General features: G+C 33.9%; 1 protein-coding gene and 1 pseudogene across 3 annotated transcripts in view; both read left to right on the forward strand.

Moving 5' to 3' along the window:
* The window catches only part of Nsrp1 (nuclear speckle splicing regulatory protein 1), a 46,235-nt gene that overhangs the window by 1,540 nt on the left and 21,118 nt on the right, over positions 1-23,577 (forward strand). The window contains exon 1 of one of the 3 annotated variants that reach the window (XM_058580067.1): positions 3,013-3,634. The exons of the other annotated variants lie outside the window; for them this stretch is intronic. The gene's annotated coding sequence lies outside the window, so the exon portion shown is untranslated. Of the gene's footprint in view, positions 1-3,012; positions 3,635-23,577 lie in introns of those variants that run through there. 3 annotated transcript variants of the gene reach the window in all.
* LOC124094334 (U2 spliceosomal RNA) lies at positions 20,918-21,086 on the forward strand (annotated as a pseudogene).

Consider the following 23,577-nt stretch of genomic DNA (forward strand, 5'->3'; position numbering starts at 1 on the left):
ATAACCTAATAGGTTTGTTTTTTTTTTTTTTTCTTTATAACCTAAAGCTGTGAACTTCATTTGCTCTAAGAGTTAATACAAATTTTTTTTTCTGATAACTAAAATTGAGGTAACAAACTTATTGCTATTAAAATCCCTAGGAGCTGGGTGCAGAGGCATCTACTTATAATCCAAGCTACTGGGGAAGCTGAGGCAGGAGGCTTGTAAGTTTGAAGGTAGCCTGGGCAACTTAGACTTTGTCTCAAAATTAAAAAAAAAAAAAGAAGAAGGAGGTGATACTGGGGCTGTAGCTCATTGGTAGGTAGAATGCTTCCTTAGCTTAGCATGCAGGTGGTGACCCCAGGTTCAATCCCTAGTAATGGCAGGTCGAGCAGCCTAGGAATGAGTTGTTAACATGTTACCATTTCCTGGAAAGTTTATTAGCAAAGACATTTTTAATTTGTTAACCATGCTCTAGCTAGCATGACTGAGTAACAGTTCTTTCTGGTATTACTTTTGTGGTTATTTCTTCAGTGTCTGCTAAAGCTAATTACACAGTTAAAATTACAGTAGTGAATACAGTTATTGTTGATGTACTACAATAATAATATCATATGAAAATTTTCTGTTGTAGCATCTGTAACAATATTTTTTTGAGAAACCTAGTTTTTAGCAGAAACAGCTACATGTCTGTTTTTCCTAATACTGTATTTTTTATATTTCTTAAAACAAAAGACCTTTGCATCAGTTCATCTGGTACCCCTTTTGCTCTGGCAGAAAAATAGCTTCTCTTTCAGTTTTTACTAACTATATAGTAGCATAGATAAATATTTGATATTTTCTTCTTTTGAAGAAATTGGCTATATTTGAATCGTACTTTTTAAAATTGAGGTTGAACTTAGACGTAATAAAAATCTGTAGATTATAAATATATAGGTAAATGATTTTGATAAATGTTTTTGCCCTAATCAAGATGTAGAGCTTCTTTTTTGTACATAATTCCGTGCCCCCTCTTCAGTCAGTTTACCTTCCCACATTTTGCCCCAGGAAACTGCTTATATGAGTTCTATCACTAGTTTTCCCTATTGGAGAATCTCATATAAAGGAAATCATTCAGTGTGTACTCTTTTTATGTCTGGTTTCTTTTTTCCTAAGTATGTCAGTGAGATTATCCATGCAGTCATAGAATCACATTTTACTGAAAATGGATTTTTTCCCTTTAATAGCTATGTAAGTTTTTCTTCTATTTTTGTGTTTTTATTTCCTCATACACTTTAAGAATAGTTGAGTATAAGAAATGAGTCAAGATTTCTAGTTGAATCTGTGTAGGTAGCTAGATTATTTTCAAATAGCATATTTAGAAAGTTATTAATTACAACTTGAATTTTTTGTTTCTAGATACTTTGTTTCAATAAATATTTAATATAGGTTAAGAATTGATTAGTTTTGTAGTTGTAGCCTGTGTGCTTTATTCTTTGTGACACCTTTATAACTTTTTTTTGGAGGAGGTTAATATACACTGGCTTAGAATTTTTTGACTTTATGAATCGTAAATTCAGAAGCAACAAATATTCAGTAGAAATCATACATTGAATTGTGATCTTTTCCTTGGGCCAGCTGTACAGTGCTTTCTTGTGTGATGGTGGGCAAAGGTGTCAGTCAACTATACTATCATGAGAGTAAACAACCCATCTATAGTATAATGTGTTACTGAGCTATGATGTTCAAGTTAGGTGTATTAAATATATTTTTGACTTAAGATATTTATCAGGATAACCACACTATAAATTGTGGCACATCTGCATAGTGTTGTGTTTAGCCAATTTGTAGTTTAATAAGAAACACATTTTGGGGCTGGGGTTGTGGCTCAGCAGTAGAGCATTCACCTAGCACGTGCGAGGCCCTGGGTTCGATCTTCAGCACCACATAAAAACAAACAAAATAAAGGTATTGTGTACAACTAAAAAAAATAAAATATTTTTTAAAAAATAAGAAAGACATTTTATCCTTTATTGTATTTTTTATCTTTATACAAGATTTTTCTGGTCTTTTTCCCCCTTTAAAATATCATCAAGCCTGGCGTGGTTGTGCACACCTGTAATCCCAGTGTCTTGGGAGGCTGAGTCTGGAGGATCAAAAGACTTCAAAGCCAGCCTCAGCAATTTAGTGAGGCCTTAAGCAACTTAGCTTTGACCTTGTTTCAAAAGCAAAACATTAAAAGGGCTGGGGATGTGGCTCAGTGGTTAAGTTCCCCTGAGTTCAATTTCTGCCCCCAACCCCTGAAAAAAATCATTGAGATAAAATCCACAAACCATATACTTCACCCTTTTAATTCTGCAATTTACTGGTGTTTAAAAGTTGTACAACCACCACCATCTAATTTTGGAACATACTTCATCACCCAGAAATAAACTTGGAGCCATTGAGATCACTCCTCATTCTCCCTATCCCCAAACCCTGGCCACTACTAATCAACTTTCTATGACCATGGATTTGCCTATTCTGGAAATTTCATATAAATAGGATTATGCACCTTTTGTGGCCAGCTTCTTCCACTTAGGATAATGTTTTCAAAGTTGTACCCTATATCACAACTTTTCTTTTCCTCTTCTTTACTCTCCCCCGCCCCCCAGTGGTGAGCGTGGAAGCCAGGGCCTCATGCAGGCAACTTTTTTTTTTTTTTAATTACTGAATAATGCTCCACTGTATGTATATACCACAATTTTTTAATCCATTCAGCAGTTGGTGGACATGTTAATTGTTTCCAGTAGCTGGGTATTATAAATAAATAACATTTGCTATATATATTTGTATAGCAGTTTGTATATAGGTTTTTGGGTGGACATGTGTTTTCCTTTATAACATGTAATCAGGTATGTATGTGGAATTGTTAATTTATATGATAACCATTTTATCTTTTAAAGAATTGCCAGACTGTTTTCCAAAGTAGCTACACCATTCAATTTTCCATCAAGCAGCATTGAGGGTTCCAGCATTTTCACATCCTCCCCAACCCTTTTTTTTTTTTTTTATAGACTTCTAGTGGCTCTAAAATGGTATCTCATTATGGTTTCAATTTCCTTTTTCCTGATGAAATTTTTGGTTCTTTAGAAATGTCTGGGGCTGGGGTTGTGACTCAGTGGTAGAGCACTTGCCTAGCATGTGTGAGGCACTGGGTTTGATCTTTGGCACTATATAAAAATAGATAAATAAGCTGAGTACGGTGACTGCACACCTGTAATTCCAGTGGCTTGGGAGTCGGAGACAGGAGGATCGCAAATCCAAAGGAGCCTCCGCAACGGCAGTGCATTTAGCAACTCAGTGAGACCCTGTCTCTAAATAAAACACAAAATAGGGCTGGGGATGTGGCTTAGTGGTTGAGTGCCCGTGAGTTCAATCCCCACTACTACCCCCCACCAAAAGATAAATAAAGGTATTGTCTACAGCTAAAAATAAAAAAAAAATTTTAAAGAGAAATGTCTGTTTGTATCATTTACCTATTTTTAAATTGGGTAGTGTTATTTTATTATAAGAGTTCTTTATATATTCTAGATACGAGTACCTTATTAAACACAAGATTTGCAAGTATATATGCTCCATTCTGTGAATTGTCTTCATTTCTTGATAATGCACTTTGAAGGACAAAATTTAAATTGTGAGTAAGTCCAATTTATTCCCCCCTCTTTGGTTGCTAGTGCTTTAGTATTATATCTAAGAAACCATTGCCTGATTGAAAGTCACAGAGATTTATAACTATGTTTCCTTCTATAGTTTTGTAATGTTAGCTCTTAAGTTAGGTCTTTGACTCATTTTTAAATCACTTACCAAGGATATGACAGAAAGATAGAACATGTTTATCCTGTAGTTTCACATTAATTCAACCTGGTATACTGTGTAATACAAATTACAGTGTACCCCAGTTTGAGAAGAACAGGATTACATGGTCTAAAAAGTGTTTACTCATGTTATTACTGTTTCTTTTGCATTGTGAAATGAAGGTGATGGTAGCTGAACAGTGAGTGGGGTACGATAGCCAAAAAAGGACCTAAGCCATTTGTTGTAGCTTTTTTCTTCCCTCCCCTAGAGGGACTTTAATGCAGAGAATGCATTACACAGGTGATAGAAGAGTTGAGATGCCAAATAGAAGATGACTAGGCAATCCAGGGATTAGCAATAGTAAGAAGCAAGTAGTGATAAATGGAGGGATGCAAGAAGGTGATGGGTGTTAGAGGCCAAGAATGAACATAACCAAATGGGAACTAGACTTATCTAGAAATAACAGGCTCATGGGGGAATTTGAGTTTTATGTAGAGAGAAAGGAAAAAGTACCCTGGCATTCTCCTACCCTCCACTACACTATCTTCGACTCCTACTGGTGGAGCCTAGTCAGAAACCAGCCAACGAGGGAGCTTAGTTGTTTTTTTTTTTTTTTAGTATCCACAAAAATTTTTATCATTAACTCTTAACTAGGAGTGCTTGTATTTTGGAAGACTTCCTAAACTAAAAATATAGGTAACTACAATTTATAGAATAGAGATTAACAAACTAGAAGTATCATAAAATGGGAGCTTAGTTCTTAATGAACTGACTATGAAACTTGTTTTACATAGTTTTACTTACCTATAAAAAATCATTTTGGGGGCTGAGGTTGTAGCTCAGTGATAGAGTGCTTGCTAGTATGTGTGAGGCACTGGGTTCAATTCTCAGCACTGCATATAAATAAATTTTTAAAAATTAAGGTCCATTGATAACTAAATTTTTTAAAAATCAATTTTTAAAAAAATCAATTTAATCAATAAAGCTTATTCTCATGCTGAGAAGTAAATTGCTTAGTTGAGTATGTTTTATTATTGTGGTTTGAATGTATGTTAAAATAATTTTTTCATGACTAATCCAACAGTTTAAGCAATAATAAAGTTAGGAGTGCTTTGGAAAATACAGAGAAAGGTTCTTTATGGTTTCCCTAGGAATTGGGAAAATAATGTTTTTTCTTTAGGAAAATATTTGATATCCCTGGAAAGGAACTGCTATGAAGCAAAACTGGTATTTTCATCAATTCAGCAGAAACAAGATACCCAATTTTTTTTTTTTTTAAACAGAGAGAGAATTTTTTAATATTTATTGTTCAGTTTTCGGCGGACACAACATCTTTGTTTGTATGTGGTGCTGAGGATCGAACCCGGGCCGCACGCATGCCAGGCGAGCGCGCTACCGCTTGAGCCACATCCCCAGCCCCAAGATACCCAATTTTTAAAAAATATTTATTTCTTAGTTGTAGTTGGACACAATACCTTTTATTTCACTTATTTATTTTTATGTGGTGCTGGGGATCCAACCCAGGTCCCACACTTGTGAGCCAAGCGCTCTACTGCTGAGCTACAACCCCAGCTGCCTCAAGGATCCAATTTAAGATCACATTTTATCTCCAGTGGTCCAGCAGAGGGGGCCCTAGCACATGAATTGTTTTTTGTTAAATGTTTATATTCAGGGTTAGTTTGAAATGGAAAATGGTAGTCTTTTAATTATTTAAGTATTTCCCTTTAAAATAATCAGAACTAATTAAAAATAATTATCACTTTGTTCAAAGGCAAGGGAAATTAAAGTTTTTTCCCCTGCTGAATAAGAAAGAATATTTTGATACTTCTGTGTGATCATTAATGTTTGAGTGGTTTTGCTATCATACTAATGTATTTATTCCAGTTTCTCCATACTGTCTTTTCTTTTCCAATCCCATGATTATCATCTTTATTACTTCTCGGATTATTTTAACACCTTTATAAATGGTTTCTTTATTACTTATTTCTCATTCATTTTAAATATTATTGTCTGATTGATCTTCCTAAAATACTTCTAATCACTCTTACTCCCCAGCTCCTGAACTTAATTGTATTTAATGCTTTAGCCCTAAAATACTTATTAGCAATTTCTTTTGCTTCTCCGTGCAAAGTATACTGTCTGGTGGTAATTTTTGTCAGATTGCTTTTTTTCACAGCATAAGTTTTTACAACTCTGTATGTCCAAATTATAGCCATCCTTCAAAACCTGATTCAAAAGTTACTTCCTGTAAGCTTTCATTTTCCCCGCTGAAAAAAATTTTTCCTTTCTTTGACACTCTTTATTTTTCTTACAGCTCTTAGCATTTTAAATTTTGTGTTAAAAGTCTATGCGTGCATTTTTTCACCATACTAGAGTGTGAGCTGGGATCTGGACATCTAGACTGGCTTCCAAGAATCGGGAAAGTTATTTACTCAGGTGGTTTAATTGTCTTTATTGTATAGAGCCAGATAAGTAGGTTGAGCATCCCTAATCTGAAATTCAGAATGCTCTAAATTCTGAAACTTTCTGAGTGTCCACATAATGCTGCCAGTTAAAATTTCACATCATAAGTCATGTACAGGATTACAATCAAAAGGCAGGTACATGTAAACATTGAAAATGAGTAATAAATATATTCTAATAAAATTTTATTTACAGGGCTGGGGATATAGAGAGTGCTCACCTAGCATGCGTGAGGCCCTGGGTTCGATCCTCAGCACCACATAAAAATAAAATAAAGGTCTTGTGTCCACCTACAACTAAAAAGACTAAACAAACATTTTTTTAAAAAAAATTATGTACAAAAACAGGTGGAGCTGGGCACAGCCTAGAGACAGAGGCTGGAGAATCACAAGTTTGAGGCCAACTTCAGTGACTTAGACCCTCAAAAAATAAAGGGCCAGGAATGTAGCTCAGAGATAGAGGGCCCCTAGGTTCAGTCCCCACTACCATAAAAAAAAAGAAAAAAACCCCTAATAACAAAAAAATGAGTGGGTTTGATGTGTCCAATGGCCTATAATTTGCTGAGCCCTTGAATATGATTATTCTCAAAAGTACTTGTGATAAAAGATATTTTACAAATTAGTGACAAGTATAGTTAGATGTTGGGTGAAAGATTAAACATGAAACTTTGTTTTTGATGTTAATTTTATGATAAATGCTTGTTTATTTTTCAGACAAAATAATGAATTTTCCCTTTAATCTTGCCAATTGAAATGTTTATTTCTAGGCAGCAGTATACTTTTTGAGATCCAGTTATGCAAAATAATTCATGTTCTCTGTAAAGATATGATGTGTTAGAACCTGAAAATTATTGCTCTCAGAGAAAACTGACCTTTTTAAGAGAGACTATTAATATTAAGTTAAACAGGACAGCTAAAATTTATGAACTTAGTTTTATGTGTATTTGTGTGTGTATATTTATGCACACACATACATAAATCATGTATGAATTTACTCAGAAGCTGTAGTATAGTCCTTTTACAACTTCAGCATTTTCATAAGATGTAAAGCACTAAATACTAGAAGAATAACACTAAAATCCCTGTCTATTCTTTTTCTGTACTGGTGATTGAACACAGGGCCTAGCATATGCTAGGCAAGTGCTCTATCACTGAACATCCCCAGCCCTTTTCACTTTATTTCTGAAGCAAAGTCTAAGTTGCCTGGGCTGGCCTCAAATTTGAATCCTCCTGTCTTAGACTCCTGAGAAGCTGGAACTTTAGGTGTGTGTCACCACGCCCAGCTGACCATTACAAATATTTAATCTTACTGTTTAAGAAATGTAAACCAAGACAGCATGCACTGTCATTTTTTTGCACTGTATGCAATAGCAAATACTTTTAATAATAATAAAATAATAATAAAAAAATACTTTCAAAAATAGATTTTGAAATCTATATAAAAATTTATACATGCTCAAAAGTATCTCAGAGTTCTTTAAGATTGCAAAATTTTAAATCAATCCACTTTCAACAGTGAAAGCATGGCTAAGTAAAGCAGTACAGATATCATCTATTATGTATAGCTGTTAAATTCATCATGAAATAACAAAATTTTTTTCATAGGTAGCCAGGTACAGTGGTACATGTCTATAATTCCAGTCTACCTGGGAAGCTGAAATGAGAGGCTCTCTTGAACCTGGGAATTTGAGGCCAGCCTAGGCAACTAGGAGACCCTGTCCCCAAACAAAAACAAAATGTAAGGATAGTAGACAGTAAACTATAAGCAGTTACTTTTTTATACTTTATTTCCCAAATTATCATTATTGTTATTATTTATTTTGTTTGTTTTGTTCTAGGAGTTGAATCTAGAACCTTGCACACAGTAGGCAAGTGTTCTACCACCCCCAAGTCCTTTTTAATTTTTATTTTGAAACAAGATTTCATTAAGTTGCCCAGGCTGGCCTTGAACTTGGAAGCCTACTATCTCAGCATGGGATTATAGATCTGTATCACTACACCTGGCTCCAATTTTTTTTAATATATATATTTTTTTAGTTGTAGAAGGATACAATATCTTTATTTATTTTTATGTAATGCTGAGGATTGAACCCACAATGCCTCACATGTGCTAGGCAGACGCTCTACCACTGAGCTAGAGCCCCAACCCATCCAAATTATTTTTTAAGGAAAAACTCAGGTGACTTTTAAGGATTTTCAGTAGGAGGATTTAGTTTCCAAATCATATTAAAATACAAGCGGGAATAATATATTTACTTAACATAAAACATACTAAGAGAATGTTGGTAACTATTTAAAAACATAAAATGGAATAAGCAGAATGCAAAATTGAATATGAATAGTTGTATAAAATTATATGCATTAGATAAGTAGAAAATAATAAATGAAAATGATTTTCTCTTTAGAGTGGCAGTATGAGTTTTGTTTTTCAAAATTGTGTTTATTATTTTATGATTATAATTTTGAAAATAGCAGGGAATGTTGCTTTAAAAAAGTAACCATAATTGTATATTTCCTAAGTAAGAAGCAATAACAAGTTATAGGATTACACAATAGAAGGGAGTGACTGCTTTTTAAAAAGATAACCATAATTGTATATTCCCTAAGAAGAATTAATAAGTTATGGGATTACATACATTTATTGTTTTCACTGTTTCTTAATCTTTCTCTACTTTAAGTCCAATCTTTGGAAAATTTCTTGAGCCAGACATGGTGGTGTACTCCTGTAATGCCAGTAACTTGGGAGTCTGAGGCAGGAGGATCACAAGTTCAAGACCAGCCTTAGTAATTTAGCAAGGCCCTGTCTCAAAGAATAAAAAGGTCTTGAGGTGTAGCTCAGTGGTAAAGTCTTCCTGGGTTCAATCCCCAGTACTACCAAAAGCAAAAAAATTAATTTTTTTTTTCCTTTGAGAAAGTGGTCTTCATAGGTTTGTTTTTCCTAATGAAAAGCTAATTTTATTTTAGCTGGAAGCTTGTTGGCTTGCTAATGGTAAGAAAAAGTTTAAATTTTAATCTCTCTGAACATTATAATACATCTGAATCAATAAAGTGTTTTAGTTGTGGTTTTTCATCAGTTATAATCAAATAATTTCCTATTTTTCTGGATAGTCTGGTATAGTTCAAATAAAATGATAATTTTACATAGACATGACAAAGCATATTACTTTTGAAAATGTCAGGAAATTTAGGTTATTATAATGATGACTAAGAATTTTTTAACTTTTCTCATGCTGCTAAACTATTCCTACTGAATAAATCTAAATTGCAGCTTAAGCAGTAAAGGATTTAAAGTAATTGTGCAGTTTTGCTAAAAATTAATTCTTTTAACCTGCTGTCTAGGAGTGAAAAAGCAAAAGGAGAGAAAGGGATGCACTAAATGATAAAATTCTTTTATGAGTGGGAGAGATGGCAAGAGAATTCTTTTCCTCTTATTTTTTTCTCCCAGTAGATAACAGCATTACAGAAGTAGCTAAGAAAACCCAGATTGTGAAGATGAGATGAGGTAGAAATTCTTATTATTTCCCAGGAAGGAAGTGGTATTAATTTTGGGTCCTTTTAGATATGTAAAGTTGCTTTATGAGTCTTGATTATATCTATATGCTTTTGGCCAAATTTACTTATATTGACATGTGGTCAGATTTTTTTTTAAAGTCTTTTTTGTTGTGAAATAGAATGCATAAGCCTTATACTTTTCAACTCCAGAATTTTGTTTTGTTTTTTATGATTGCTGTCTCTTTATTGGTGTTCTCTATTTGATGAAACATTGTTTTCTTTAGTTCTTCCTATCATGATTTTCTTTAGCTCTTTGAACACAGTCTGTTCTTGTTCATTGGAAGTTTCATACTTTTTATTTTTTATTTTTTAATTTGAAGTTTAAAGTTATATAATGTGACAACTCTGGAAAAATTTCCCCTCTATTCAGGGTTTGTTGCATTTTCAGGATGCTGGGGATCAAACCCAGGCCATACATGCAAATCAAACACTTCTGTCACTGACCTATATTTTTAGGCCATTTTTGTTTAGTAACTTTTAAAAAACTAATCTGTAAAGTCTGTATTCTTTGTTTCCTGCAGCCATTGAAGTCTCTGCTCTATCAATGCTTGTCTAACAAGTTGACAGAGATTTCTTTAAACACATGGAACTAATAAGTCTCCTGGCCTTTTCCAGGAGATGGACAATACACATGTTGTAGCATGCCTTCAGTTCTCAGCTGAGCATTTTACTATTCTGCCTTAGCCTACACTTCTTGCAGATCCTGAAGGTCAGCCATGAGAGTTTAAGATCTCTTAGGTCTTTCCTGGTCATATTCATTGGCCTGTGTATGCATGTGACCATCAAGATTCTCAGGAATATGTTGGAGGTTTTAAAGACCCCTGTATAATACACTCTAGTCCCCAACTTTTAAATAGCTTGTAGTTTGCCCAACTACTGTAACTGTTATTCACAACCTTAAGCAGCCCTTGTCTATGTTGTTTATTTTGGTGCTAGGGATCAAACCCAGGACCTTGTTAATGCTACACATGTGCTCTACACGGAGCTACATCTTTAGCCAGTTGTTTTCGGTTTTTGTCAGACACATTCAGGAAGAAAAGGCTGTTTGGGGCTGAGGTTGTGGCTCAGTGGTAGAGTACTCACCTAGCATGCATGAGGCACTGGGTTCAATCCTCAGCACCATATAAAAATTAAAAAAAAAAAATAAAGATATTATGTCCACCTAAAAATAAAAAATAAATATTAAAAAAAAAAAAAAAGGCTGTTTGGCACTGGCTGCCAGACTGCTGGTTTTTCTTCATGATGGTGGACATTTTATAGGCTACCATGTCACTGGGTGGGGTGTAGGGATGATGGAACTAGGAACTAGAGCAAATTAAAACACCAGAAAACTCACTGTTCTGACTAAGGTTCAGCTGGTTTGGGTGGGTGGTTTTGTTTTTTTTTTTGCGGGGGATTGAACCCAGGGCCTTGTGCATAGGAAGCAAGCACTCTACTGAGCTATATCCCCAGCCCCCAGGTGGTTTTTCTTGAATAAGTACCCCATGGACTACTGTAAGCCTTTGGTTAATTTTCAAGAGTTCTAAAAAAGTTGAATCTAACTTTTTGTTGTTCTTGTTGTTGCTTTTATGGAAGGAAATTTTCAGAGTCCAATGCTCTGCAAGTTTCAGTAACTTTCAGGTTGTCTTTAAGCCTCTATTATACCTTTTTGCATCAAGTGATCTTGTTGGTTTTTTTTTTTTTAGTCTTTATTTTATTTTATGTGGTGCTGAGAATCGAACCCAGTTCCTCACACATGTTAGGCGAGCATGCTACCACTTGAGCCACATTCCCCAGCCCTAATCTTGTTGGTTTTAAAAATCACTATTGACTCCCCAGTATTATTAGGATAAAAACCAAAATCTTTTTTTTTTTTTTTTTGGCAGGGGTTTGAATTCAGGGTCTCACATAGGGCTTCACACATTTCTGGTAAAGGGCTCTACCATTGAGCTGTATACCCAACTCAAGGCCAGAATTATTAATTTTAGCCTACAAAGCCATCAGTTGACTTGTTTTCTCTTGACCTCTTCACTGTAGTGCCTTATCTTTATTCTTTAAAATTGCCTTGAGTCAGCCACACAAGAGTGGTACACAACTGTAATCCCAGATACTCTGGAGGCTGAGGCAGGAGGATTGCAAATTCAAGACCAGCTTCAGCAACCTAATTGAAGACTGTATCAAAAAATAAAAAAGGGCTGGAGATGTAACTCAGTGGAAGAGTGCCCCTGGGTTCAATCCCTAGTATCACAAATAAAGATTGCCTTGGAATATTTAAGTAAATTATTTTTTATTTTGTTTTAGCAAGGCTTAGGGCCTTGCTAAGTTTCTGAGGCTGGCTTTGAACTTGTGATTGTTCTGACTCAGCTTCCCAAGTTGTTGGGATTATAGGCATGCTCTGCCACACCTGGCTATTATGTAAATGAATTTTAGGGTCACTTTCAGTTTCATAGTGGAAAACTCTGGTGTTTCAATTGGAATTGAATTGAATTTATACATTAATTACAGAAATTTATACCTTTCTGAAATAATTTAGTATTTCCATTTATAAAGATGATTTATTTCTTTAAGATGTTTTAAATACCTTTTAGTAAATTTTATAATTTCTTCCATAAAAATAAGACATACTCTTTGTTAGTTTTACTTATGTATACTCATAGCTTTTGTTGCTATTGTATGAGGGAATTTTCTAGCTTATTATTACTGATGAATATGAATATTGTGTTGGTAATTGTAGCATCTATAGTTTTAATACTTTGATTTTTTAAAAAATTTCTTATGACAGTCATTGTCTACAAATAAGGCATTTTTGTCCTTTTTTTCAATTCTTATACTCCTATTTCTTTCTTTTGCCTCTTTTTTTAAAAAAAAATATTTATTTATTTATTTATTTATTTTAGTTGTAGATGAACACAATACCTTTATTTCACTTTTTTATGTGGTGCTGAGGATCGAACCCAGGGTCCCTCACGTGCGAGGCGAGTGCTCTACCGCTGAGCCACAACCCAGCCCATCTTTTGCCTCTTTTATGTGTGTATTATATTGTGTTGGCTGCAAATTATAATACAGAAATAAATAGAAGCAGTGATACAAACATTCTTGTCATGTTCTTTTAATGGTAATTGCTTATAAAGTTTCATAATTAAATGTGATATTTGCTGTTTTTGCTACATTTTCTAGCTTGCTAAGAATTTCTTAAGTCACAAATGAGTATTAATGATTTTTAGCATCTATTGTGATAATTTACTTTTTAATTTAATTTGATTCACTATACTAGTTATTTTGCCATTTCTTTTAATTTCTGAGGTCTTGGGCTTAATTTCATAGTTTTACAACATGTGCTTATGGGGTATTATTTCCTCAGTTCTCATTTGTTAAAGAATGCTTATCTGTTTCTTTTTTTCTTTTTTCTTTTTAGTTGTAGGTGGACATAGTACCTTTATTTTGTTTTTATGTGATGTTTAGTATCAAAACCAGAGCCTCACACATGCTAGGCAAGTGCTGAACCACTGAGCCCTTGTATGTTGCTTTTTATCATTTAAATACGTACTTGAATGGTATGGTATTTCTAGAATAACAATTTATTTTGAAATCTTAGTAGGTGTTAGTCATTTTGTCTGGCATGAGTATTCTCTTGAAGAAATGAAAATAATGGTTTCTTTTATTCCACTTACTGACTTAGGCAACTAGAGTATGTATTTTCTTTGTATCATTTAAGTTAAATATGATGTTTTGGTTTAGTAATTTTGTATTACTTTTTCCTGGAATACATTGTCATTTTTTATCTATTAGCTTTTCCTTAACTTCATAGAAATTAACTTACATCAGAATACTTTTTATGGTTTGTTTGCTGGGTTTTCTTTTTGGAGGATCATGTTTGTCTTCCTGTATCATTATGCATTTATTCATTCTTTCATTCAACAGATATTTATTTAATGGTGCCTAGGGATTGAATACAGGTGTTCTACCATTGAGCTGTATCCCCAACCCTTTCTGTTTACTTTGAGACTAGGTCTTTCTAACTTGCTGAGACTAGGCTCAAATTAGCAGTCCTCCTCCCTCAGTGTGGTAGCTTTGATTACAGGTGTGTGCCATCTTTCTCAGCTATCAGCAGTTATTTATTGATCTGATTCTCTGTGCCAGTGAAACACACAAAAGCCACTGCCTTTGTGGGGCTTATTCCATTAGAAAAAGGAAAGATGATAAATAATTAATAAATTAGGGGTTAGTGTGAAAGATGACAAGGGCCATGGGAAAAGTAGAACAAGGTAAACGAGAGCTGTTTGGAAAATTAATATATATATATATATTTTTCTTCTACTTTAACCATTATTATCTTAAACCTTTGTTAGTATTTAAGTTCTGTCTTCTGTTTCTTGCTGTTTCTAATTTATTTAATAGTTCTATTGGTATTACTTTAGTCCTCAATGTTTCTTGAGCTCTATAATCTTCCTTTCTTGTTTCTTATTATTTGGTCATTAACTTTTGGATTTTATTAATGGTCACATTTTGAAAATTGGACATGAAAGGGAGAGGAGGAGATGAAATGATGGTTTAAGAAATAATGGTAATGACCAGCACTGTGGTGCATGCCTGTAATCCCAGTGAATTGGGAGGCTGAGGCAGGAGTATTGCAAGTTTGAGACCAGCCTCAGCAACTAAGCAAGGTCTTGTCTCAAAATAAAGAATAAATAAATAAAAAGGGCTGGGGAAGTTCCTCAGTGGTTAAACACCCATGGATTTAATCCCTGGTGACCCCCCCCCCCAAAAAAAAATAAAAGAATGGTAGAATTGCTGGAATTTTCCTTTTTGTTATTATCTTAGGATAGAGGTGTTTTGTTTATGTTTACACTAAAAGGGAAGAAGCTAAGGGGAAAGGAGAAATTTTCTAGTTAAGGAAACTAAGGTATTAAGGAGTTAATTGGCACATATTATACAAAGAATACTAAATTAGTGGAGCTAAATTTTGAGCTCAGATCTGCCTGATTCTGAAGTCCATGCTTATAAACAGTATATTATGCTTCCTTTGAGGGGCAGTTTGTTCATAATGGAATTTTAAGAGTTTCAAAGAATGAATCTGAGAAGAAATAGAAAAAGGACTAGTTGGGCAATTGGCAAAGATCAGACAGACTTCAAAGAGGCAATCTTGTTTATTAGTTGGAAAAAGAAACCAGAAGTCTCTGGAAGGGTGTTTTTTATTATGCAAAATTACACAACACTTCCTATTTTGAGGAGTTGGGACTGTATTTAATTTTAATCAGTTGGTCAGAATTTGTTTTTTGTTTTTTAAAAATGTATCTTAAGAGTTTCCAAAGGGGTTGTTACTATATCCAAAGGACATTAAGAAATTTGTGGAATGGCTTTTGCTTATTACAAACACTAAGGGTAGTATGCCATTGGCACCAATTTTTGATGTGGGCCAGAGATGGTAGATATTCTGAATCTCATGCCCCTCCATTCATATAGGTAAAATCTCTGCGAATGTGCATATAGATGAAAAGCTGTTTATAATTTATGAACCTAATACCCAAGTTCTTTTTACACATAACATAGTATATTTTGTGTTTTATTTTTATTAAGTGAAATTTTTAATAAAAATACATTTTAAAATACTTTTTTGAATTAATATTTTTTCTTTCTTTCTTTTTTTTTGTGTGTGTGTGTGGTGCTGGGGACTGAACTCAGGGCCTTGTGCATGTGAGGCAAGCACTCTACCAACTGAGCTATATCCCCAACCCTAAAAGTAATATTTTTTCATGATAAAACATATGCTAAATTTCCTTCTAATTTGAGATGTTTTATAGATTGAGGAAGGATTCTATCTTGTTTTGATAAGAACTTTACCAAGAGTTGATAACCAATAAGAAAACTTACCATTGTCATCAGTCTTACTTCTTTTTTTTTTCAGTCACCAATTCTGCACTCAGCATTTGTATTTATAGCATTGTTGGTGATTATAGTGATTTTGCATAAAAGTAGAAGCTATTGGTGACTTACTGTCTTTTATTATGTTTGTGTATATATATAATTTTCTTAATTATATGTAGAAGATCTGTATGAGTGGGTTTTATTTCATTGTAGATAAGGGACATAAACAAATAACTCTTTAAAAAATGTTTTTTAGTTGTAGATGGACATAATACCTTTATTTTATTTATTTTTATATGGTGCTGAGAATCAAACCCAGTGCCTCACACATTGCTAGGCTCTACCACTGAACCACATCCCCAACTCCAACAAATACCTCTTTCAAAAAGGGGTATACAGCAATATAAGATTGAGAGGTATTCTTATTTCAATTGCTCTAGCATTGTAACCTGTTTTGATGTATGGTAGGACAAGATAAGAAAAGCTAATGTTTATTGAGTACTCGTTGTATGTTAGGCATTGCTCTACATGTTTTATATGGATTATGTCATATAATCATCTTAATTTGCCATTTTTTGTCAAAATTTCAAATCTAGGATGTTTTCATACTGATGCTTTATGTCAGTGGAAAGTTTTCCTATAGTAGTACATCGTTATTGTTTCCTGGATGACAGATTTTTTTTTTTTTTTTTTTTTGGAGAAATCATTGATTTCTGGAGATTAAATGTGAAAAATGCATGTTTTAGAAATGGTGAAAGATGCTAGGTTTTTTGTTCGGTTGTTTTTAGGTGTTGTGGTGCTGGGGATTGGACTCATATATTGTAGGCAAGTGCTCTGCCACTGAGCTATATACCTCTAGCCCTTGAATCAGTGAAATAGAGTGTCATTAACCTTACTTTACAGTTGAAGAAATGGGCAGATGTAGAGTTTTAAAATTCGATGGAAATCATACAACTAATCTGCTTAATAGCTCAAATGCTTGGAATCACTTAAAATTATTAGATTTCCTAAACATTTATTGCTGATATATAAGAATAGCAACCGTGGGCTGGGGGTATGGCTCAGTGGCAGAGTGCTTCCCACCTGTAAGGCACTGAGTTCGATCCTCAGCACCACATTAAAAAAATAAAATAAACAAAATAAAGATATTGTGACCATCTATAATTAAAAGATTTTTTTAAAAAAGAATAGCAAATGTTTATATGTGTGTGTGTTTTGACTTTTTTTTTATTTGTTCAGTGCATTCTGGGAGAATTCTTTGACTTTTGTTTATTTTAATAATCTTTTTAAAGCTCTAATTGGATATTTTTATGGATACAAAATTCTGTCTTTAAATATTATCTCAGTACAGTTTTATCTCCACAGTGTGAGTTCTTCCAGTTTTTGAGTTTTTATCCCACATTTTGTTGGTCTTACATTGATGAAGATTTTATGGCCAGCTCTATTTGTTACTATTTATTGCCTACTTATAGGAAAGGCTTGGAATTTATTGTTGGTTAATGTAATACTGCAGCCTTAACAAAGTTCCAGTTCTTGGGTGTTCCCAAGCCTATCATCTGAGGCATCTATCTCTCTCTCTCTCTTTCTCTCTCTCTCTCTCTCACCTTTATTTTATTTATTTTTAGGTAGTGCTGAGTATCTGAACCTAGTGCCTCACATGCCTGAGTGTAGGCAAGTGCTCTACCACTGAGCTACAGCTCCAGTCCCTGAGGCATTTTTCTTATTCACACCTTTGAACAAAGGGCAGAAACTAAATTTGTTACTTGCTTTCTCCAAAGAAGACAATATGTAATGATCCCCATAGGGATGCTACTGTGAGAGGCCAATTAATCTTTTTAAGTCAGAACATGTACCCTAGAAACCATTCTTAACTTTTCTATCATTCATCCTCTGTGGGTACTTTGATTTCTTGCTTTCTATCTTCTTCAGGTATCCAGTTCACTGAGAGTATCCCTTCATGTTTTCTAGAATGATTATGAATGTATCTGTCATTTTAAGAGTTTAGATTAGGAAGAAGGAAGCTGTGGCATGTGTTAGTTTGTCAGCTTGAACTTTGTATTGCTTTCCTAGTTTAGTTGTCTAAATCTTATTAGTCTCAGTTCCCACATTAAAAAAAAACAAACAACTCTAATATTATTAGTTAAAGTTTTGTTTGTTTGGTTGTTTTTTATACCGAGGGTTGAGCCCAGGGGCACTTAATTAGTGAGCCACACCCCTTTTTATTTTTATTTTGAGACAGAGTCTTACTAAGTTGCTTAGGGTCTCACTGAGTTACTAAGGCTGGCTTTGAACTTGAGATCCTCTTGCTTCATCCTCCCAAGTTGGCTGAGATTACTAGTGTGGGCCTCTGCACCCAACTACTTATAGTTTATTTTAAAAATTAAAAATTAAGTTTCTTTTTTTAATATTTATTTTTTATTTATAGGTGGACACAATCTTTATTTATTACTGTTTTTTTAATGTGGTGCTGAGGATTGAATTCAGTGCCCCATGCATGCTAGGCAAGCACTCTACCTCTGAGCCACAACCCTAGCCCTATGTCTTAAGTTTCTAGTATAGAGCATGGTACATAGTGGAAGTGCAATAAATGGCACCTGTATTGCTATAATAATAATGGTATCTTCTCTGTGTTTAGTAATTACCCTCATTAATCGTTAATTGTATGAAAGTTTCCTGTGCTGTCTTCATCCCACTCTATATTTGATAGTCATGTTGCCAGCCTGGCCTTTTTGTGACCTTTTAATAGAACCTTGGTTTCCAACTTGGGTTGTGGCGATTATCTAGGAACCATTATATTAGAAAAATTACATAAATAAAACACTAATATCCATAATTATATTTTTATTTATGATTTTATTCAATTTATATACAATCTCATTGTACTCTTTTTACTTATCCTATGTAACAGAAACTTTCTAATTAGAAGGTAGTAAAAGCTTTACTTCCAGATTTATTAAATAGTAAATTAGTTTTCTATTTTTTCAAAACAATATACACTTTTATCTGACAGACTTGATATTGCCTTTTTCAGTTTTACCATAAAAATCATTTTTAAAAAGTCTTTTTTTGTGTGTGTGTGTGTGTTGTGCTTTAGTGTGGGTAGCCAGACAAAATGCAATAATCCCCCATCTTACTCTTGGATATATCAAAAGCTCAAAATAAAATAGATCAGATCACTTTCTGAAAGAAAATTACTTTATTACTTTAGTAATAATTTAAGGTTACTTTAAAGATAAGAAGCAGTATTTGGGAGGAGATTCATTTCCTGCCTCTGGGCTTTTATCTGTAAGAACTACATCTTCAGTGTCAAGAGATTGTGTATTTATAACTGAACTCTAATAAAGTCTGTACTCGGGGTGCTGCACACCTGACTTGGTCATTGTGAATATATATTAGGTGCCAAACTAGTGCTTTTCTTTCCTTTTTTTTTTTTTTTTTATAGGGGGGGCAGGTAGGGGGACATTAACCAAGTGTATTTCATTAAAATTTGCCTGATGTAGGGAGGAATCAAAGGAAAACCTTTGATTTTTCATTCTAAGTGTACCAGTTATTACCAACATGGTTAATGTTGTTCCTTTTGAAATTAAGTTTTTGTTTTTAACTGAAATAAACTAATGATTTTTCTTTTATTGGTGAATTAAAGAATAATTAGAATGATAACATTAATTCTAATACATATATTTTTGCTAAAGCTTTAAAAACATTTTCTACCAGTTTTTGGCTGATGTAACATAGAATATTGAAACTATGTGCTGATTTTTTTTTTCTTCTGTCCATGTCTTACACTATATTTGAGTGCTAAAGAACTGTATTCTCTTAAGAGCAATACACATTGCCTTTTGTACCTCCCCTTTATGCTTCTCCCATTTTTTGCTATGTCTTCATTTCAGAGAAATTATCACACAAAACAGGTAAGATTATTATTTCAGAACTGCATCCTTCATGACATTTATATACAAATGTTCACATATACACCCTCTGTTCTATATGTCTATAGACCTGTCTTTCTTAAGTTATGGTATTGCTTTAATAAAGGAAAAAGCTACTATTCATGCAGTAAACTTCTGAAATATGTGCAGAGAGATGTCAGTCATACTTTTCATTTCGAGATATATTCAAATCATTATCTTGTAAGCCAGGGAGAGATAGTGCATGCCTGTAATCTCAGCAATTTAGCAAGGCCTAAGCAACTTGGCAAGACCCTATCTCAAAAAGGGCTGGGGATGTGGTTCAGTGGTTAAGCACTCCTGAGTTCAACCCTCCAGTACCCACACTCCCCCGAAAAAAAACCCCACAAATCATTAGCTTGTACAGGCTAATTTTTAATAATTTTCCTCTTCATCTGTGATCCCCTCTTTCATCTCTTTTAAACATATTATGATATGTGTGATATATGTGCTTGATATAATGTATCCTTTTATTTTATTTTTTAATTTTTATTATTGTTCAAAACATTACATAGTTCTTGACATATCATATTACATACATTTGATTCAAGTGGGTTTTTATATATTTTTCTTTTTTAAATTTCTTTGTGTTTTATTAACTTTGTAAAATTGACAAATATTGGTTTAATCTCATTTAGAAAAGATATGTTTTTTAAGTGTATGCTTTTATATATGTAAATACTATTATAGATAACATTTTTTCAGTCAACACTGCATTACAATATACATACCTAGCTGATTTCTTAACTATGGTATATGCGTCCACTCTATTTTCTATCTTTACCCTGAGAGAAACACGTAAATTACCTTCAGGTTCCTTCTACCACAGCAATGCTATGAAAAAACATTCTCATGCATATCCCAATATAAACCTGTGCAAGATTTTCTTTGAGCATATATATACAAGAGTGGGATTTCTGGATCATGGAGTATGTACATACTTTGTTTTACTGTTAGGTTTAAAATAACTTTTACATGGAAGTCTTTCATCCGTGTTGTTTACTTTTATATAGTTTGTGAGGTAGGGATTCAATATTTTTCTTAGACCGGGTTTCCTATTACATACTTTCCCTACTTGTTTGTGGCTCATCTTTTCCCTATATATCCATGAATTTGCTGCCAAGCTTTTATTGGATTATGTGTTGCTGTGCCAATACCAGTTTTTTAAAATTACTGCTTAGTTGTAGATCTTATCTAGTTGTGTGAGTCCCTTACTATATATTTGTTTTGAAACTTAATTGAAGTGTTTGTAGATCTTTTTTGTTACATATACATTTTAGAGTAAGTTTAGAAACAACTTGAAAATTAAAACTCCTAATCACTTCTCGGCCTTTTGGCTAAGATCAAATGTAATAATCTGTTCTTATCATTTAATATCTGATAACATCCTCAATCTGAGAACAATACATTAAATGGAGCTTGCTCTGACCACTCCACACATCAACCTGGTATTGCAGTATTTCGCTCCAGGGGAGATAAAACTTGGTTAAAATAAAATAAACAAAAATAAACTGCTAAAGTTTTTTTTTTTTTTCTTTAACTAAAATTTGTATTGGAATTGCCTTGAATTTATACATTAGATTAATCTTTAAGAAGTCACAAATGTACGTTTTTCCATTTAGAATTTTTTATAAGATAATTTTTTACCTCTTTAAGATCTTATGCTTTATCTTTAGAGTTCCTAGATACTTCATAGTTTTTATAACTATTGAGAGTGATACCTTATTTTCAAGCATATATACTGATTGACTGTTCAAGTAGAGCAATATTATTGATTTTTTAAAGTTGATTCTGTGTCTGACAGTCTTTCTAATCTCATTTACTACAACAGTTTATCTGTCTCCATCTCTTCTAATATTTATACCTCTTCTTTTCTTTTACCCATTTATTAGCGAAGTCTTCAAGTAATGTTGAACAAAACCTTCATGTGTATCCTGTCTTGTCTTTGTAAAATGGAATGCTTCTAAAGTTTTTCTGTTAAGTTTTGTGTTTGTTTTTAACTTTCAGTGTGTAGGTTTGTTAAGGAAATTTTCTTCTGTTCGTAGTTTTCTCACAATTTTAAAATAAATCATAAAAAGGTATCAAAGGCCTTTACTCAGTCTGTTGAGATAGTTGTGTTTTTTTCTCCTGTAGTCCATTAATGCAGTTTATTAAATTGATTCATTTTCTTTTTTAAAAAATATTTTTTAGTTGTAGTTGGACACAATACCTTTATTTTATTTATTTATTTTTATGTGGTGCTGAGGATTGAACCCAGCGCCTCACATGTGCTAGGCAAGCACTCTACCACTGAGCCACAACCCCAGCCCCAAATTGATGCATTTTCAAATGTTAAACTATTCCTACGTTTCTGGCTTAAGTAATTTTTGAGTGGGGTGTATTATTTTTAACATATCAAGTTATTCAGTTTGGTAATACTTGCTGTAGAATTTTCAAATATGTCTATGTTCCTAAATGAAATGAGCTTTATTGTCTTAATGTGTCTATGGGATTTTAATACATGGAGGTGATTGGTGACATGCTGAGTTCAATACCGTTGAAAAAAGGATTATTATTTAATTTATTGTGTTTTCCATGGGAAAGTCAGGGCAGAGCAGAAGAAACTGTAGGATTGGCGAATTTGAATAATGTCAATGAGCTCTGGGAGTTAAAGGTAGCCACTAGTTGTTTGATACCTGGCCCTGGGCAATTAGAGCAGAGGAATTTGCTTCCTGAATTTAAAATCCTGGAGGTGGTAATTCGGGGAATGGTTTCTGGGTTGGTTAATTACATACGAAAGGCAGACTCTTGGGCTAGCTTGGAGACCTGTCTTTCCCTGTCTTCGAAGTGCAGACCAGGGCCTCCAGTCTAAAGAAAATATAGTTAATATTATTGGGCCTGGGATGAATGAATGGATGCCAAATAGGCAAACAAAACAGTTTGAAGTCAAAATGTAACCAAAAGCTCAGTCCTTGTCCCTGATGCCAATTCAGTAACATTCAGGACACAGTTTGGAGAAAAAGGAAAAAGAAGTTTTGCTTTGCTGCCAAAGGACACTGGGGACTCCTGTCCTGGAGGCTGTGATTCTGCCTATCCAGAAGAGCAGGGGGATTGTAAAGAAGCTCTTCAAAGGCTGCATTCCAGGTGTACCCTGAAGATGTGTTAGGATTCACTTGTTAATTTGGGAGACAGTCACTTCCTAGATCCTCTGGCAGATATCTTCTTCCCTTAGAGCACTGGATAACTCAATGTAATTTTGTTGAGGGGAGAGGGTGAAGAGGAAAAGGAAAACAAGTCCCTTTTTAAAATAAGGTGAAGTAGACCACTGTTAAAAGTGTGTGTGTGTGTATAAATTTTTTTCACAATACCTTATTTATTTATTTTTATGTGGTGCTGAGGATGGAACCTAGGACTTCACACATGCTAGGCATGCATTCTACTGTGGAGCTATATCCCCAGCCCCTGTTAGAAGTATATTAGCCTCATAAAATAAACTAAGTGTTGGCATGGTGGTGAATGTCTCAAGGCTGAGAACCTGTAATGTCAATCTGGGCTTCCCATTTGTTCCATCTACCTTGTCCCTCAGGACACTTCATTAGGAGTTTGTTCTTGCTGTGGAAGTTTGTTGAGCAAATAGATTAGGGCTGTCACCCCACCCATGCTAGAAAGCTGTTCTGACATTGCCTCCAATGATAGGTTGGTATTGCTTTTTTGCCTTAGAAGAAACTGGAGAAAGATATCTCTGAAGTGCTCTCATCCTGCCCCCCCAAGTAGTGTGCCCAATGTTCTTTAGCTTTGGGTTGCTATCCTGCTCTCCCTCCGTCTACACAAGCCAGCTTCTGTCTACACAGGGTTTTTTTCTTCTTTTTTTGAAAACAGTTATTGTGTTTCCTTAGCATATCCACCTGTGCTGGCTTGTTGAACATCTTAGGAGGAAGGAACCTGGCTTAAGATTCCCAAAGAATTGAAAGCTCAACATGGCTAATTTTAAGAATTAT

This window comes from Marmota monax, unplaced genomic scaffold, assembly GCF_021218885.2.
Source record: "Marmota monax isolate L192 unplaced genomic scaffold, Marmota_monax_Labrador192_F-V1.1 WCK01_AAM20220418_F8-fsc00138, whole genome shotgun sequence".
NCBI lineage: Eukaryota > Metazoa > Chordata > Mammalia > Rodentia > Sciuridae > Marmota > Marmota monax.